Below are 16,818 nucleotides of genomic sequence, written 5' to 3'. Positions count from 1 at the left end.
CACATAAACACACACACACACACACACACATCTATAGCAACACAACATGTTAGACGGGACGCGACGCCTGAAAGGCGCTCTTAGTGTTTTCCCCCGTTTAGAGAGAGAGAGAGAGAGAGAGAGAGAGAGAGAGAGAGAGAGAGAGAGAGAGAGAGAGAGAGAGAGAGAGAGAGAGAGAGAGAGAGAGAGAGAGAGAGAGAGAGAGAGAGAGAGAGCGAGAGAGCGAGAGAGAGCGAGAGAGAGAGAGAGAGAGAGAGCGAGAGAGAGAGAGAGAGAGAGAGAGAGAGAGACAGAGAGAGTATCAGTAAGTAAAAATGACACAGGTAGGGGTCAAACACGTGGCCTTTTGCTTTACCATGGAGATCAGACCCAAAACTTTTGGTTTACCACAATAACCCCACTATCAGCCACTGGCCATTCCATCATTGGAACCGATCCGAAGATCAGAGCAATAAAACAATTTGTGCACGCAAAAACTGCGAAAACGGTATACTCACGGGCAAGGACCATTCCCGATAAGCCGTTGAAAGGTTTCCATCTGCTTTTGTTTTAAGTGAATCTATTTTGGTTTTAGACTTTTAATGGCGCTTGCCACACTCTAAATTCTGAATCACCACAAATGCTTTTTTTCTCTCTTTCCTATCCTTTTATTTTTTTTTTTTGGTTGGCTCGTTTGTTTGTTTTTATGCCTTTGTCTTGCAACCCGTTTGTTATTCTAAGCTCTATTTTTTGAAAAGCAATTTTAATTATAGTATTAATTATTATATTATCATACTTTACATTTTAAACCGCTTAGAACACGTTTAGTGGCTATTGTGCTATATAAATGCTCAAATTTTAACAAAATTTATACGACCGATTTCCGTCAATACCAATTATCCGTTTCTTATTCACACTGGAATCAAGCAGTATAGCATTTTAAAAAAATCATAAATCTGATCATGTTTTGACTTTTACACATTCTGATCACAAGACATATGAAAAGTTCTAGCCAGCATGAAGAATAAAAAGCACCGATTTTCTTTGTTTAGAACCACGATGGCAGCCGTTGCTGGGCGACGTGACATCAGACTATTGACTCCAATTCACAAACTGCACAAAATATAGTCAGGTATAATAATAATATTATTCAGTTGTATCGTCCCCCAATATTTCAGCTGATTATGGTCAATATCTCTCTGGGCATTTGCACGAATCAACATCCTAAATCACATCTTGAAGCAAGATACCTAATCTATAATGTGGACAAATTGTGCGGGTAAATAAAATGAGGTTTAGTATGTAAAATTTCAAAAACTTAACATGGCCATTAAAACAAAAATCTTAAAATAATAATATCAAACAATACTAATAAAATATTTTAAACAAATTTTCAAATTGATTAATAATTTTTTTTTTAATATAATAAAATAAATAAATTAAAATTAAAATGTGAACCGCATAGATGGGAAGCAGGGGTCAATGATCATGACCTAAGAACGTCCCCATTTCAAGGTGGCCCATTTCCGAGATCCTTTACGGCCAGAGCAATAATAATACATCAATTTTGGGCCGCGGTTTTTCGTATCGACAGATGAAGAATTCCATTTCTCCGCTATCGACAAAACCTCTCCATGAGGCCCTGGTTATGAGGACGACGTCGTTGTGGTGCTCAGCATTCCGTATTCAGCATTGTCACGATGGACGGTTTGGATTTGGGAGGATACCCCTGGGACACAATACAACTGGGTCATCCACTGTTATTTCTATTATAGGTTTGGTTGCCTTTGGATGGGAACTATTCTACTTTGACAAGAGGGTTTATTATTAGACGGTTGATTATTATTCCCGCTTAACGAGACGAAAGCGACCGTGATGATCAATATAAAAGCCTTAAACTGTTAAACTTAAGATTTATTGATCGCCTGTAATGGAAAATCATAAATCTTGCTAATAGCCTTATGCATTGAACACATCATTGTCTTCCTTTCCCAATCCTTTCTATCTATCTATCTAAAATATATTAAAATAATATCTATCTATCTATCTATCCATCCATCAGTACCCCCCCCCCCCATCTCTCTCTCTCTCTCTCTCTCTCTCTCTCTCTCTCTCTCTCTCTCTCTCTCTCTCTCTCTCTATCCATCTATCTATCTACCTACTTACATATCTACCTAGCGATCTTTCCATCCATGAATCTATCTGTCTTTTAACTTCTCGACTCATATTTCTTGAGGCTAACAAACCCAGGTCCATATCTAGCGATGTGCCTATGAATCTTGTCGGCTTGACAATGATCTTAAATAACGACGAGCCTAGTAACCATGGGTCTCAAATCAGAATTTTCAAAAGGGAGGAACATATTGCGCCTTTGGTGGATTGTGCATTTATCAGAAATAAGTGGAGAAATTAAATATGCCAACATAAACATCAATTAGTACTATAAAGGAGGAAAGATTAGTAAAGAACTAACAAATATGGATAAGCTCCTTGCAATCAGGCGAAAAAATTATCGGAACTACCTATTTACACTATTTACAATGATTATTCAACAAAATGTAAAAACAGTTCTCCTTTATGAATCCGAAACGTGGAAAACGACAAAAGCAGTGATCAAGAACACACATTTTTCTAAACGCATGTCTACAAAGTAAGGTGGCCAGGGACGATAACAAATGAAGAGTTGTGGAATCGTGCAGGACAGGCACCAGTCGAGCAGCAGTCCCACACGATAAAGAAGCCCGTATCCAGCATTATACGCCAGGAACTCCTGTGAAATCATCAGGGGTAACGAAAGAGGGGACTGCCAAGTAGCACTTGGAGGTAAAAACACAGAGGCGAAAATGAAGGAGAAAGGAACAACATGGAAGGAAATGGAGATGGCAGCCCAAAATCGTGTCCGATGGAGGTGTGTAGTTGAGAGCCTATGCTCCTAGAGGAGCGAAAGGCCGAAGTAAGTAAGTAAAGTCGAGGACTTAAAATATCGGAAAGTCGTAAAATAGAGGAAATTTGAGACACGTGAATGTAATATAACAAAAATCAGCTAATGTCATGTTGCTTTATTATTAAAAAATCCTTCTTTTTCTCTGCGACCAAGTATGTTTTGATTGAAATTCACATTTTATAACAATTGTATGATTTCGCAAGTTATAAAGCTAATTTAGTAATGGAACATGCGAAAGTAATCGTAAACGAAAACAAAACAAAAACTGACCTAGTAGGTTTTATTAGTGGGCACCTCATATGCTTGAATATGAGTGTGCATGCACGTGTGTGTGTGTGTGTGTTCTACTTCACAAACAATCAATAAATCTGTATTTATCTATTCAAAGCTCACACTGCATCTCTTTATCGATCGAAATCTATCGAAAATACGCTCCCTCTCCGACCCCACTGCCTAGCAGTCTTTTGCTATCAATATATATATATGTCCATCTGATTAACTCTTTATCAACCCATCAACTCATCAATATTTGTGTACCTATCACACACACACACACACACACACACACACACACACACAAACACATGTATATATCCACTCCGCTGATCTGCATAATACCCATACAGCTATCTGCCTGACAGTTTGTCCTTAATATGCATGTTTGTCTGTCAGCCCATCCAACTATAAAATATAGTTTCACTTCCAAGCCATAAAATTATATATCGAAGACATCTATAGAATATTATTATATACTATATTATATTCTCTATCATCAAAAACCCTTGTTGTAATTTCTCACTCTAAACACAACGCTCTAACGTTGTTCTATTCTGTCACTCTCGACTAAATCCTAGCTCCGCTGCCCCTTTGACGGTGGTCAATCATGCGTATCGCCTGTTTCTGGGCTATTGCCTGAGCACAATGGGAAACACCGAGGGGTCCCTAGTGCCTTTACCCAACAACAGAATACTTCTTTTCATTGACAAAATACATTAAAAAAAAAAAAAATTGACGAAAAATAATTTACTCTGGTATTATCAACACATTACGATGTCCCTAGCCCTTAAATTGGATAGAAGAAGAAATTTAAAAAAATAATAAAACAAATCAAAAATCAATCAATCAAATCAAAACAAAATACTTCATTGAAGTTACGTATTTAATGTCTTTTTGAGAAGTTGGAACTCACATTTATTCATCTATATACATTTTTTTTTAATGGCTAAAATAAAAAGAGCCGAGTTGTCATGACAAGAGAATAGCCCAATGCCCTGTTATCCAAAAAGCCAGACTTTTCCATCCGTTGAAACCACCTCCTCCGGCCTTTTCTAATCTCTACTTTATAACACGGTATACAGTATAATTATAGCATGATACATACACTATCACACAAGTTATACTGTATAATAAATACACAAACACACACACACATCCACAGAGATGTATGTGTGTGTATATACAATGGGGACCTAACGTTATATCCACCAATTAACACAAACGTCGAAAAGCACACATTGTACACTTGACTGTGGTGCACGATGAGGTAATGACGCACAGGTGAGAAATAATTGAATTAATGGCTATGAATAAATGAATGAATGAACGAATGAATGAATGAACGAACTAGTGAATGAATGTGATTAAATGGATGGATAAATGCATGGATGATGAAAAGATGGATTGAGAGAAAGAATGAAAAAGTGATTGAACGGATATTTATTTCATCACCAGCATCACAGACCAGTAAAAGCATAATAATAAATAATATACTATTCTTTATCTCTCCCTCTACCGCAAAATCACTGCAACTGATAGGTAGGTATTAGAAAAATGGTTTGAGAAAGATGTTTTTGAGTGTTAAGTGCACGACAAACTGGAAAAGAAAACATTGTGAAGCGCGTCATGTATGTGAATTATCATAAACGCGCTATATAAATGTAATATATCTGATCTGTAATATTTATTTTTTTAAATAGCTTAATGTCAAGTTTAACGCCTTTTTTTCCAAAACATTTTAATTAATTTAAAGGCAGTGGTGCGTGTACTTCCGCCCCAGTGCTGAAAGGTACCAGTATTATATTAAAGGGCTATATTCACATTCAACAAAGCACCAAATGCCATTTTGCTTGATTTGCACAATAGGCTATAAGTTCCCATTCCATATTCTCCGCACATAATTAAATATATCATTATTATTTTGTCGAAGTTCTGAATATTTCAAAATATAAAGAGCCAGCCACCTCTTAACTGTGGAATGACTAGGACCCGGGGGTTTAATGGCGGAAATATGTCACTTTAAATTCATCTTTTGTTATTAATTTTCTTTAGGGTCGAAACTAGGAAGAGATAACCCAAGGATGAGCCGCAGTAAAGCGCCTCAAAGTGAGCAATAGGGGCTGACTGACAGCGGAACCTTATCCACTCCGTCATCTTGCATACCCCCCCCCCCCCCCCTTTCAAGACGTCAGCATTTTGAATTTTAAAGACCAGTGTTTTGGTTAATTTACATAATATATGCATCTAAAAGAAAAAAAAATCAATTATCAATTAAACACCAAAGAAATTGGGATGAAATCAGTATTATACACACTGGACTTTTACCCGTGAGTCCTAGTGATCAGATCATGGTAGGAGGTGCTATTCAAATCATTTAAATTATTTAAATATAAAAATAAAACACATACTTGAAAAGCACATCCCACCATTATCCAATGCTCTCCCACCCGTGGGTAACAAATGGAACCAAATTCCATGCCTATACGGCACAGGTCCCTCGTTAGTATGTTTCAAATCACTCTTTTTGTTTTGTTTTTAAGGGTTTTACGGCGCTTGCAACACATTAAGGTCATATCAGCGCCAGTAAAAAGGAAGAAAATGGGATAGTAAAAAGTTCTAAAATTACAATTAAAGCACATAAGAAAAGGTAAGACAAAGGGGAAATGGTTCAAATAGGAAACATATGTAGATTCCAAGAGCACACTGTCAAAGTACTTAGTTTGAGATCACCTAAAAGTCTCATCCAGACACAAACACAGGTCCCAACTAAGTGGGATAAACTCAAATGTTTACAAATTATATATAATATGTAAACAAAACAATACAGTGCATAACAGAGGGATGATTTACAAGGGAAAAAGTATCATCTCCCAAAACTCTTAACTATACATTTGACTGTTTCCCTCCCAGCCAGGGTATCCGAACAGGGCCTGGACAAAACCAAGCAATTCTCATTCCAAAACAAAGACAGAAAGCATGTTGGAAAACAGATACAGGGGGATAGAAGACACAGTAAGTGTCCACTACCTGCCCCCTATGAAAGGTTAGGAACTCCACCCAGAAATCACTCTCTACCTTTTCTCTTATGTGCTTTAATTGTAATTCTAGAACTTTTACTATCCCATGTTCTTCCTATTTACTGGCGCTGATATGACCTTAATGTGTTGCAACCACTCAGTCACACCTAATTCGACTGAAGTAGCATTTGTCAAAGTAGCTGACCCAGGACACCACACCCATGGCCAACGTCATGGGATCACTGATCATAAATAAACAGCGTCGTTCGAAATTGTTTCAAGGTGAGTACATCCCGCGGAACATCCTCAAGACTCAAAATACTTAGAGGATTAGCTGCCACTGTGCTGCGGCCTCCAACTCCAACATCAACCAACATTTATTTAATCCCCGTGCAATTAGTTCCCACGGTCCTGATCAGATGTGGACCAATCACAACACGATTACTATTACATCTATATCATAAAACTTGTGCGACTCGACTTTCACAGTCTGGGGACTTGGCGAGACTGCCCAAGGCTAGCTCCGACGACCACGACCATGGCCGACTGGAGTATAGTAGGGCTATGACCACGACTAAAAGTAGTAGAAGATAACACGATAGGCATGTTCTTATGATAATTTATAGGGCGAGATTAACACGAGATTAACGCAGGTGTGTCGCCAATTGTATATTACGGTACACATTCCACCATAATACACAACATACTGCCGGCCGGACTAGATAACGAACTATTGTTCACTTACAATACTGAGGGAGAGCACAGCAGGGGGAGAGAGAGGGGATAGAGAGAGAGAGAGAGAGAGAGAGAGAGAGAGAGAGAGAGAGGGAGAGAGAGAGAGGGGGAGAGAGAGAGAGGGGAGAGAGAGGGGGGAAAGTGAGGGGGGAGAGAGGGAGAGGGGGAGAGAGAGAGGGGGGAGAGAGAGAGAGGGAGAGAGAGAGAGGGAGAGAGAGAGAGAGAAAGAGAGAGAGAGGAAGAGAAAGAGAGAGAGAGAGAGAGAGAGAGAGAGAGAGAGAGAGAGAGAGAGAGAGAGAGAGAGCACAATTCTTATATAGCTTACAATCCTTTCATTATAAACTCAAATTTCTACAACGCTTTCAAATAGAAGAAAAAAAATCAGCCGAGTTCAACACTTTATTAAAAGACAGCATGGCAATGCTCTCGACTTGACTAAGATAGCAAAGCGACGTACCCCTTAAGATATTAAGAAGAAAAAAAAGCACCGTGTTTGTTATGAAATGGTCGGTTTTAAAACATTTGGGCATTGACCAGAAACTTCTATACTCTCAGTGGAGAATGGCTTTAATCAGCAACATCTGTAGTAAAATCTCTAAAGAAGGATCGAAATTGACGTCACTCAGCTCTTTGTTATTGTTTTTAGACAGCCCATTTTGGTGATTAATTCTCACTATAATATTATCTCAATCAGCAGACTCAAAACGTTCACGGTTAACATAATTGTGTGTTGGTACGTTATATTCGGCTGGTGGACGTTGTGAGTAATTTTACCTAAACGCATAGTATCAATAAGTAGCGCGTCTGCAAACCGATTCTGAAGGTGAGTGTTTAACGACGGACACAAACTTCAAACTGGATGAGAAATGATGACATTGTAAATTGACCGGATATTCATCAACGACAGCGACCTTTACAAGGAGTAGCTGTGAATCGCTTTACAGTTACAGTCTTCCTTGACCTATAACAATAAATAATAATAATAATCATTACAAATCGTTATGAAAGCACCCAATATTTATTGGTCATAGTTTAGATGAGAAAGCTTCAGATCAATTTCACCCTTGCTTGTGATGGTCACGATGCTCACACTTCCACTACTGCGGCCATGTGGTTTGGTGGTATGAGTATGACACTCATTTTCCGATAAGAAGATCCTGGGTTAGAGCCCTGCTCTGAGCGGCGCATAGTTGAGTCCTTGGAAAACGCTCTTTACTCACATTCCCTCGTCATACTCAGGTGTAAAATGAGTACCTGACTTTTAACAGCGTTGTCTGTCCGAAAAACGAAAAATGTACTATCGCCTAACAATCGTCATGTCTCTTCCTAAATGTGAAGTGTTGCTGTTGGCTAGGGACCCCTTGTAAAACACTTTGAGCAAGTTTAAGGGATATTACGCTACATAAAAGAAAGCCCACACATTAAGTTTTACTGATCTGTGGCGAAACTAAAAACCGACTGACTTTGTCTCAGGTTTAAGCCGAACAGAAAGAGACTATCTCCCAGCAGCGTAATAACCTAGCGAAAGGGGAGATAACACAACAAAGTGGAAACAAAACGGAGGGAAACTTGCTAATTGTAAATACATTAATATTCTGGTTATCCCCTCAAGCAGTGTAATGAGGAGGTTTTCCACAGCTTGTTGAGTGGGTGAGTGACTTGACCAGTGATTCAGTCATCAGCGTGAAATAGTCCAGTCACTTGTCAATAGATAGTGTATGCGCTTGGCTAAGGAGTTCACAACATTGCCATCCGGAAGTATAACGGACCAACACACAAAACTTTGAGTAACCATGATCGTTTATAGTCTGGTTAATACAGTTTACTGAGAATTACTCATAAACGCGGATGGCAAAAAACAATAACAAAGACTTGAGTGACATCGACTTCGAACTATCCATAGGTATATCCAATGACGGAACGCCTCAAATATCAAAACAGACCCAAGTCAAGTAAAAGAAAGAACAAATACACAGGGTAAAGTGTTGCCCTGATTTCAGACATATTATTTTAAAATCGTTATAGATACTTGCATCTGGTTTTTGCGATCTTTCTAAGAAAAAGTCATACATTTATGCCCACCACATTTAGCAGAATCAAACTTACTATCTACATAACTTCCGCGAGGACCAGAGACGCATGCGCACAACCAACATGACGTTCTCTCTCGAATAACTTTTCCGCCGGTGACGTCACAGACTATGGGTGACGGCCAATCAAGGGACGCTACTCTTCCGCTAATCTCATTCCCTATTTCGGAATGGCAAAAGTGCGACACAAATCTTTTTGACTGTAATGGCATGAAACAGAATCGTCAACGAGATAGCTCAACAACCTTTCATAGCCCAATTTGATGACCATTAAAGGAAAACGACTTTAAAAAATAATAATAGGATAATCTAAATGTGCAGATAGATACATATTGTGAGAGATTGATCACACTCCAATCGACCAAGCGATTTTTTGTCCCACTGTTGCCATTCCGAAATGGGGTAAGGAAAGAAAAATGAGGTTTCTAGAGTTCATGATGATATTGGTATAATTGGTGATGTAATGTGAATCTATGGCTAATGGGCATAAATGTACATATCTTCCCTAGAAGATGGTGAAAACCAAATGTAAATGTCTATACGGCTTTAAGGATAAAAAGTCTTTGAAATTAGGGAAATACTTTATGAACGCTGTATAATAATCTCAAAACGGTGTGAATTTTACTGCACTTGAAATAGAATCCTAGGCTTAATCAATAGAGTCAAGATAATGAGTTCATTGATAAGAGCGAGTTATGTTTAACATTAACAAGTTAGCTGAGGTGCACTGGAAAAACTCGTATTTAAAAATTTGACATGAAAACTCGTCCTTCAAATTATATTGATCGATTTAAATCACCCTATCTTCGGAAAGTCACAGGTTTGAGAGATTATGGTCATTTACATCGATTGATAATTGAAGGACATTTTTCTGGCCAAATTTTTAAATACGAGATTTTCCAGAGGACGGCAAATAAATGGTTAAAATAATAATAAAATAAAATAAAATAATAATAATAATAATAATATAATAATAAAAAAAATAAAATAATAATAAAAAATAATAATAATAGTAATAATAATAATAATAATAATAATAATAATAATAATAATAATAATAATAATAAATAATAATAATAATAATAATAATAATAATAATAATAATAATAAACAAACCAACAAAAAAAAAAGAAGAAAGAAAAAACCCAGAAAAGAATAACAAAGCAAACAACACTAAACAATATTTATTCATGAAGAAGATACAACCATAACGAAAAGAAAAACATATCAAAAACACGTGGCGAACGTTTCGGGCCAGGCACCCCATCAAAAAGGATAAAGACGAGGAGACAGTCAAAGTCACCAAGTATAAATACTGTCTTTTTATATGAAGCGGAAAACTTAGCTTGGATAAATAAATAGAAAGGTCCTATAACCACCAACCGTGCAAGTCTGACATGCAACATTTCAGTACTGACTACAGTCCTGCTGCAGAAAATACTTTATTTATTCATTTTATTTCTAATTAAGTTTGATCAGAAAACTTTTACTTCAAATATCAACCGACAAAAATTGAACATCGATGGGAGCGATCTGTATTAATGTTTTCGTCCAACCGAGTCATCGACCACGTGATTTGTTGCTGTCCAACGATTGGACATTTCTGAAAAAAAATGTAAACACGCTGCTTTGTTTATAAAAGTTGTACACATACCCAGGTGTCAAGCTGAACACAATGACCAATCGTAATGTTAGATAGTTTCAAATATGTGAACACTTTACACTATGTAGGTCACTTTGAGCACATTTTGCAATGTGACCAATGACCTCGAGCACATGGAAAATTAATATTATTAATCATTTGTCATCACCCCTCAAAGTTGAATTTGGAGTAAACTGATATTAAAATTAAAACGTGTGTCAGAACAGGGCAATTTATGCGGCTATGTGGTCTAATGGTTTGACACTCGGCTTTGGATCGGAAGGTCCAAGGTTCGATTCTCGCTCTGAGCGACGCATAGTTGAGCTCTTGAAAAGGCTCTTTACTCACATTCTCTCACCGTACTCAGGTATAAAATAAGTACCCGGCCCTTAACAGCGCTGTCTCTGTCGGGGGAAAAAATGGATTTAGCTTACGGGCTTCATGTCTCGTCCTTTATGTTTAGTGTTGCTGTTGGTCAGGGACCCCTTGTAAAGTACTTTGAGCACGTTTAGAGGATAATGTCCTCTATGAAAGCTCAATTTATTATGCGTTGGTAGCACATAATAACTTTGTCTCAGTTAGAAGTCATGGATATCGTCCAATGGCTACTTTGCTACCAATCGCCTTTGTCGTCGCCGTGTATGTTGTGTGTCGTGTTCATGTCGTCTGACGACAATGACCATGATCACACCTGATCCCCGCCACCTCCCACCCCTTATGGTCTTATGGTACTAAGAGGGGTGGGTAAGTGGGTGAGAGTTGCGAAGGAGTGGAGATGCGGGGTGGGGGTTTCTCTGAAGCGTTACGGAAAAAATGTGTGTGTGTGTGTGTGTGGGGGGGGGGGGGGGGGTATTCAAGGCAGCCAGGTGTGAAAGGCCAAGGGGGAGTAGTATTTTTTTTGTTGGTGGGGTTGGGTATTAAGTATGTCTTTAGTTATTTTAACATCAATGCCCAATGTGGTGGGAAATAAAAATGACAATCATATCCGACTCAAAATGGCAAAAAGAAATAACTAAAGGGGCACACGACACACACACACACACACACACACACACACACACACACACACACACACACACACACGGAGTGCGTCTCGAAGATACAAACCCACTAGAGACAATTGGTGGTGGTGGTGGTGGTGGTGGTGGTGGTGGTGGGGGGGGGGGGGGGGGGGGGGGAGCTAATACAAACTACAATGAAATTCATGGTACACAAAAAAAAAAATTATGAGTGCAAAACATTAACAACATAATAATAAGAATAATGATTATGCTGATGTTGATAAATATTTTCAGAATATCGAAACAGAGGGACAAGAATAGGAGAGATATACAACATATTAAGATGATCAAAGATGAGAGATTCGAGCAAGATGGAAAACATACTACGAACGCCTCATGAATGAAGAGAATGACAGGGAGAGAAGTGCAGTTATACAACCTAAAGAGGAGATACGATGAGATAAGCAAGAACGAGGTGTGGGATGCAGTGCGTAAGATGAAAAGGGGTAAAGCAGATGGACCAGACGAGATACCAGCAGAAGTCTGGATGAGATGAAGGGTTAAATTTCCTGGTATGATTAACAACGACATCTAACAGAAAGAAAAAATACCAGAAGAACGGACAAAAAGTACGTTGATTCCCATATAGAAAAATAATGGAGATGTTCAAGAATGTGGAAACTGTAGTGGCATCAAGTTAATAAGCCGCACAATGAAGATTTGGGAAAGAGTAACCGATAAGAGGTTTAGAAGAGATATAGACATAAGTGAAGAACAATTTGGATTTGTTGTAGGTAAAAGTACCACGGATGCTATATTTGCTCTAAAATTGACCGCAGTGAGTATAGAGACAAGCAGAGAGAATCATATTGTGTGTTCATTGACCTGGAGAATGCATATGATAGGCATATGATATAACATGAGAAGAAATGTGGTACTGTCTAAGCAGAGCAAAGGGGTTTACAGAGAAAATAGTAACGGATGTTCTACCAGGACCCATTCGGCGAGAGGCACCATGGAACATGATGTTTATGGATGACGTAGTACTTTTGAATGGTACAAAATCTGAGGCGGAAAAGAAACTGGAGGGTTGGAGACGGGTGTTGGAAAGGAGGGGAGTAAGGGTAAGCAGATCGAAGACAGAGTATTTGTGCATCGGACAACAGAGAGCAGGACCCCCAATAAAGATAAGCGAAGAGGATGTGCCAGAGGCAAGCCAATTCACATACTTAGGAACAACTGGAATAAGTGGAGGAAGGTAACTGGAGTTATGTGTGACAAACTGAATTTCCGCAAAGCTGAAGGGGAAAATATATACATCTGTTGTATGACCAGCAATGTTACATGGACTAGAGACAGCAGCTACACCAAAGAAACAAGATAAAGAAGTTGAGGTGGCAGAAATGAGGATGTTGAGATGGTCACTTGGCTGGACAAGAAAAGATAAAGTGAGAAATGGACCAATTCGAAGGTTGACTGAAGTGAAGAATGTATCAATAAAGATGAGAGAAGATATATTAAAATGGTTCGGACATGTAAAGAGACGAGAGAGGGAGTACGTGGGAAGGAAAGTATTGGATTTAGCGGGAAAGAGGAAAAAGGGACGCCCAAAGACTAGATGGTTGGATATGTTAAAGGACGATATGAAAGAACTGGGCCTGGGGGAAGATGGTGGTCTGAACCGAGATGCATGGAGATGTGGCATTCATAATGGCAACTCGGCTAAATGCGGGAGAAGCAGAAATAATAATAATAATAATAATAATAATAATAATAATAATAATAATAATAATAATAATAATAATAATAATAATAATAATATTATTATTATTATTATTATTATTATGGCTCTGATTTAGTAAGAGTTAATGCCTTACTGCCATTGTCACCTGTAACCGGTTTTCAGTTATCTTTGGTATGTAAATATTATACCATTCTGCTATTTAATCAATGCAGAGAGTCATCAAAAATACGTGCGCGACTGCTTGTTGGTCCCATGCGGGCAGTATGTTACATTATTTGTACAAGCGAATTGGAATACATTAATTATTTAAATGAAACGAATAAGTCGATTATATCGCGGCCTATGCCAGTGAAATTTAAAAGAAAAAAAAAAAAGAAAAGAAAAAAGAAGAGAGAACCCCGATGTAAGACAGTGTGATGTATACTCATTGATCGTGGGGGATCATATTTGTTTGTAATGTATTAAAGATGGTAATATTATGCTTACCAAAAATGTGTCATCAATTCCAAACGTTGTCTAGCGTGACCTTATGTACGAGCCCTGTTTTCAGCCATAACATTAATTGCGATAAATCGCAAGAAAATCAATAATATCAATATCAGCAATATTTTGAATCTACCTATCTACCCGGTGGAAAAGTCCACGGTAGTGCCATCATACCTCTAGTTTACTATGATGTAAGGAATGAAGGAAAGGAAGAAGAAAACAAAATACCATCAATACAACCATTTGCAAAAACAAACGCATATCAATTCATCCCCCCCCCCCCCCTTCAACCCAACCACTTACTCATTCGAGAATGGAATGTGTTACCGATATAGAAAATACAAAAATAACCAACAAAGCACTTAACACGATTCAGATTATATAAACCGACACAAATTTAAAGTTTCATTGTGAACTTTGCGTTGATAGGCTCAAGGGGCTTTTTTTTTTGCAAAAATTATGACCCGAAGCCTTGAAATCTTTTGGTCACTTCAAAGCAAAATTTATAAAAGAAAACATTCAATCAATTTATTGGAACCGCTTTCTTGTTTGTAAACTCGCTCTGCACTGTCGCAACGTGCTCTTACTAAAAAAAAAAAAAAATAGTAACTTATCCGGCCTAGACTATTATCTTATGAAGCGAGTGTTCTGTCGACTGAGCTATCAGGACCCCCGAGTGACGTAGGCCGCATACTATTAATACACACACACTCATTACAGGCTGAGGACGTTTGTTGTTCATGAGACATCATTCTTTCTGGGAGACACCACTACAACTCAAAAGCACGCTCTGTGATTAATGGTGGACAATAAAAATACCTGTGTGTGTTTGTATCTCCTGTATGTGTGTGTGTATGAGTGGGTGTTAAGATTTGATTCTGTGCGTATAATATAATATTATGCTTGTGTTTTGTCTCTGTGTGTGTGTGTGTGTGGGGGGGGGGGGGGGGGGTAACTGTGTATGTGAACGTGCGAGAGTTTGTGTGTGTGTGTGTGTGTGTGTGTGTGTGTGTGTTGAGTGTTGAAAATGCGTTATCTGTTGTGTGTTATTTCCTCGGCGGTTGTCTTGTCACCTGTCGTTTACACGGCCAAAAGGTCAAGGAGAAACTACGGGAACGGTAAATGATCTATGAGGAAAATTCGATCTGTTCATTTTTCAATTTTTATTATGACCATTTGAATGCATGGTCATCATTACCCATTATCATTCATACATGTTATCTTTGAGTCACTCATTGACGACCAAACGTCTCTATATATTACTTTTTCTAAAACTATAACGAAATATGGAATTCAATAATTTAAAAACTGTCTGAATAAACAGTGGATAAAGGTTGGGGTAAAAACTGGAGCATTTATATAGCTCAATATCATTAAACATGCTCGAAGCACTTTACAGTGGGTCCATTGCAACAGTCACGCTCAATGTTTGACGGACTATGAGGTATTCGTTTTACTTCTCAGTGCGGTGAAATAATGTGAGTAAAAAGTCTTTTCCAAGGACTCAACTTTGTTCCACTCAGACCGGGACTCGAACCCTGGACTTCCCAGTTAATTAGATGTTTAGGCGCTATAGAATATAATATAATATCATCATCATCATCGCATTATTATTATTTAGAGATTAGGTAAGGGCCTAATCTAAACAGTCCTAGAGTCGATAGGTGAGTAGTGAGTATGCTAATCTCGAAGATAAAATAACGTGCGATGCCACCTAAGCAACAATCCATTCATTGGACGTTCAACACCAAAGGCACGGGCAATATTAAAGAGCTTAAATCGCACTATAAAGAAAATACGACAGCTGCAGATGAAACAGGAAATAAAGTATATGACAACGGAGAGGAATTGGATTCAACAGTCTGATTGTCACGTTGTTCAGCAATGGCGGCCATCGTGGTTCTAAACAAAGAAAATCGGTACTTTTTATTCTTCGTGCTAGCTAGAACTTTTCATATGTCTTGTGATCAGAATGTGTAAAAGTCAAAACATGATCAGATTTATGTTTTTTTTCCCTTTGGATACGCTTTTATGAAATATTTCATAAGGGCGTCCGCCATTGTTCCGATAGTTTAGAGCCAGTTACTAAGTTACCTTGCGTCATTACGGGGGGAAGTGGCGTTACGACAGTTGAAGCGTATTACACCGGTCAGAGACAAGACAGTCAAAGCAAGACCGTCAGCGTTTCATTATAACAATGCCCATTTCACCAATACATTTTCCCGCCGAACAAATTAAATGTCAAATGTAAACATTCATTGCAACGCAATGAGCTAAATTTCAAGAAGAAACAAAATCTTTTTGCTGTGATAATGGCAAACAAACTCCTCGGTAGTGTAGCGGTAATCCCCCCCCCCACCCCCCTGCCTATCACGCAGGAGACCAGGGTTCGATTCAGGAACATCCGATAATTTTCCGTGGGCAAGAAGACTGTTAAACCCCAATTTGCTCACTTAGGACAACACGGATGATTCCTGTTAACATCAGACAACTTGTTTAATGGATTATCTATAATTCCTTCGTAGATTGCCCAGGCGACGGTAATAATGATGTCGTGGTGACAGGCGACCATTTTAAATTAATAAATGGCAAACATGGACTGAATCCACCAGAACTTAACGATTTGTTCATCGTTAATTCTTCAGACTCGGATCGTGTTCTCAGCAACACAAGAAAATACAATTGCTGTTTTCAATGACGTCTTTCGGGTGTAACAAAATCAATTTTGCACGGTTTGAATTCCAATTTCTGTACCCATGGACATATAATTTTTGCATTACATTTGAACGGGTTATCAATATTTTGGTTAATCTGAAACAAAAACTCCCAATCCTGATCTTCTGTTCCTCTTTTACCACATGGGCTTATCAATCCCCAACCTCTCTCTCTCTCTCTCTCTCTCTC

At 38.3% G+C, this 16,818-nt stretch overlaps 1 protein-coding gene across 6 annotated transcripts in view; it reads right to left on the bottom strand.

Annotated features, from left to right (window-relative positions):
• Positions 1–16,818, bottom strand: part of LOC144978250 (uncharacterized) — a 165,347-nt gene that overhangs the window by 34,653 nt on the left and 113,876 nt on the right. The window lies entirely within an intron of this gene.

Source organism: Berghia stephanieae, chromosome 8 (assembly GCF_034508935.2).
Source record: "Berghia stephanieae isolate SIO BIC M18660-M18661 chromosome 8, UCSD_Bste_1.3, whole genome shotgun sequence".
Classification (NCBI taxonomy): domain Eukaryota; kingdom Metazoa; phylum Mollusca; class Gastropoda; order Nudibranchia; family Aeolidiidae; genus Berghia; species Berghia stephanieae.
The sequence above is the reverse complement of the archived record's forward strand: the minus strand, read 5'-3'. Positions and strand labels throughout refer to the sequence as shown.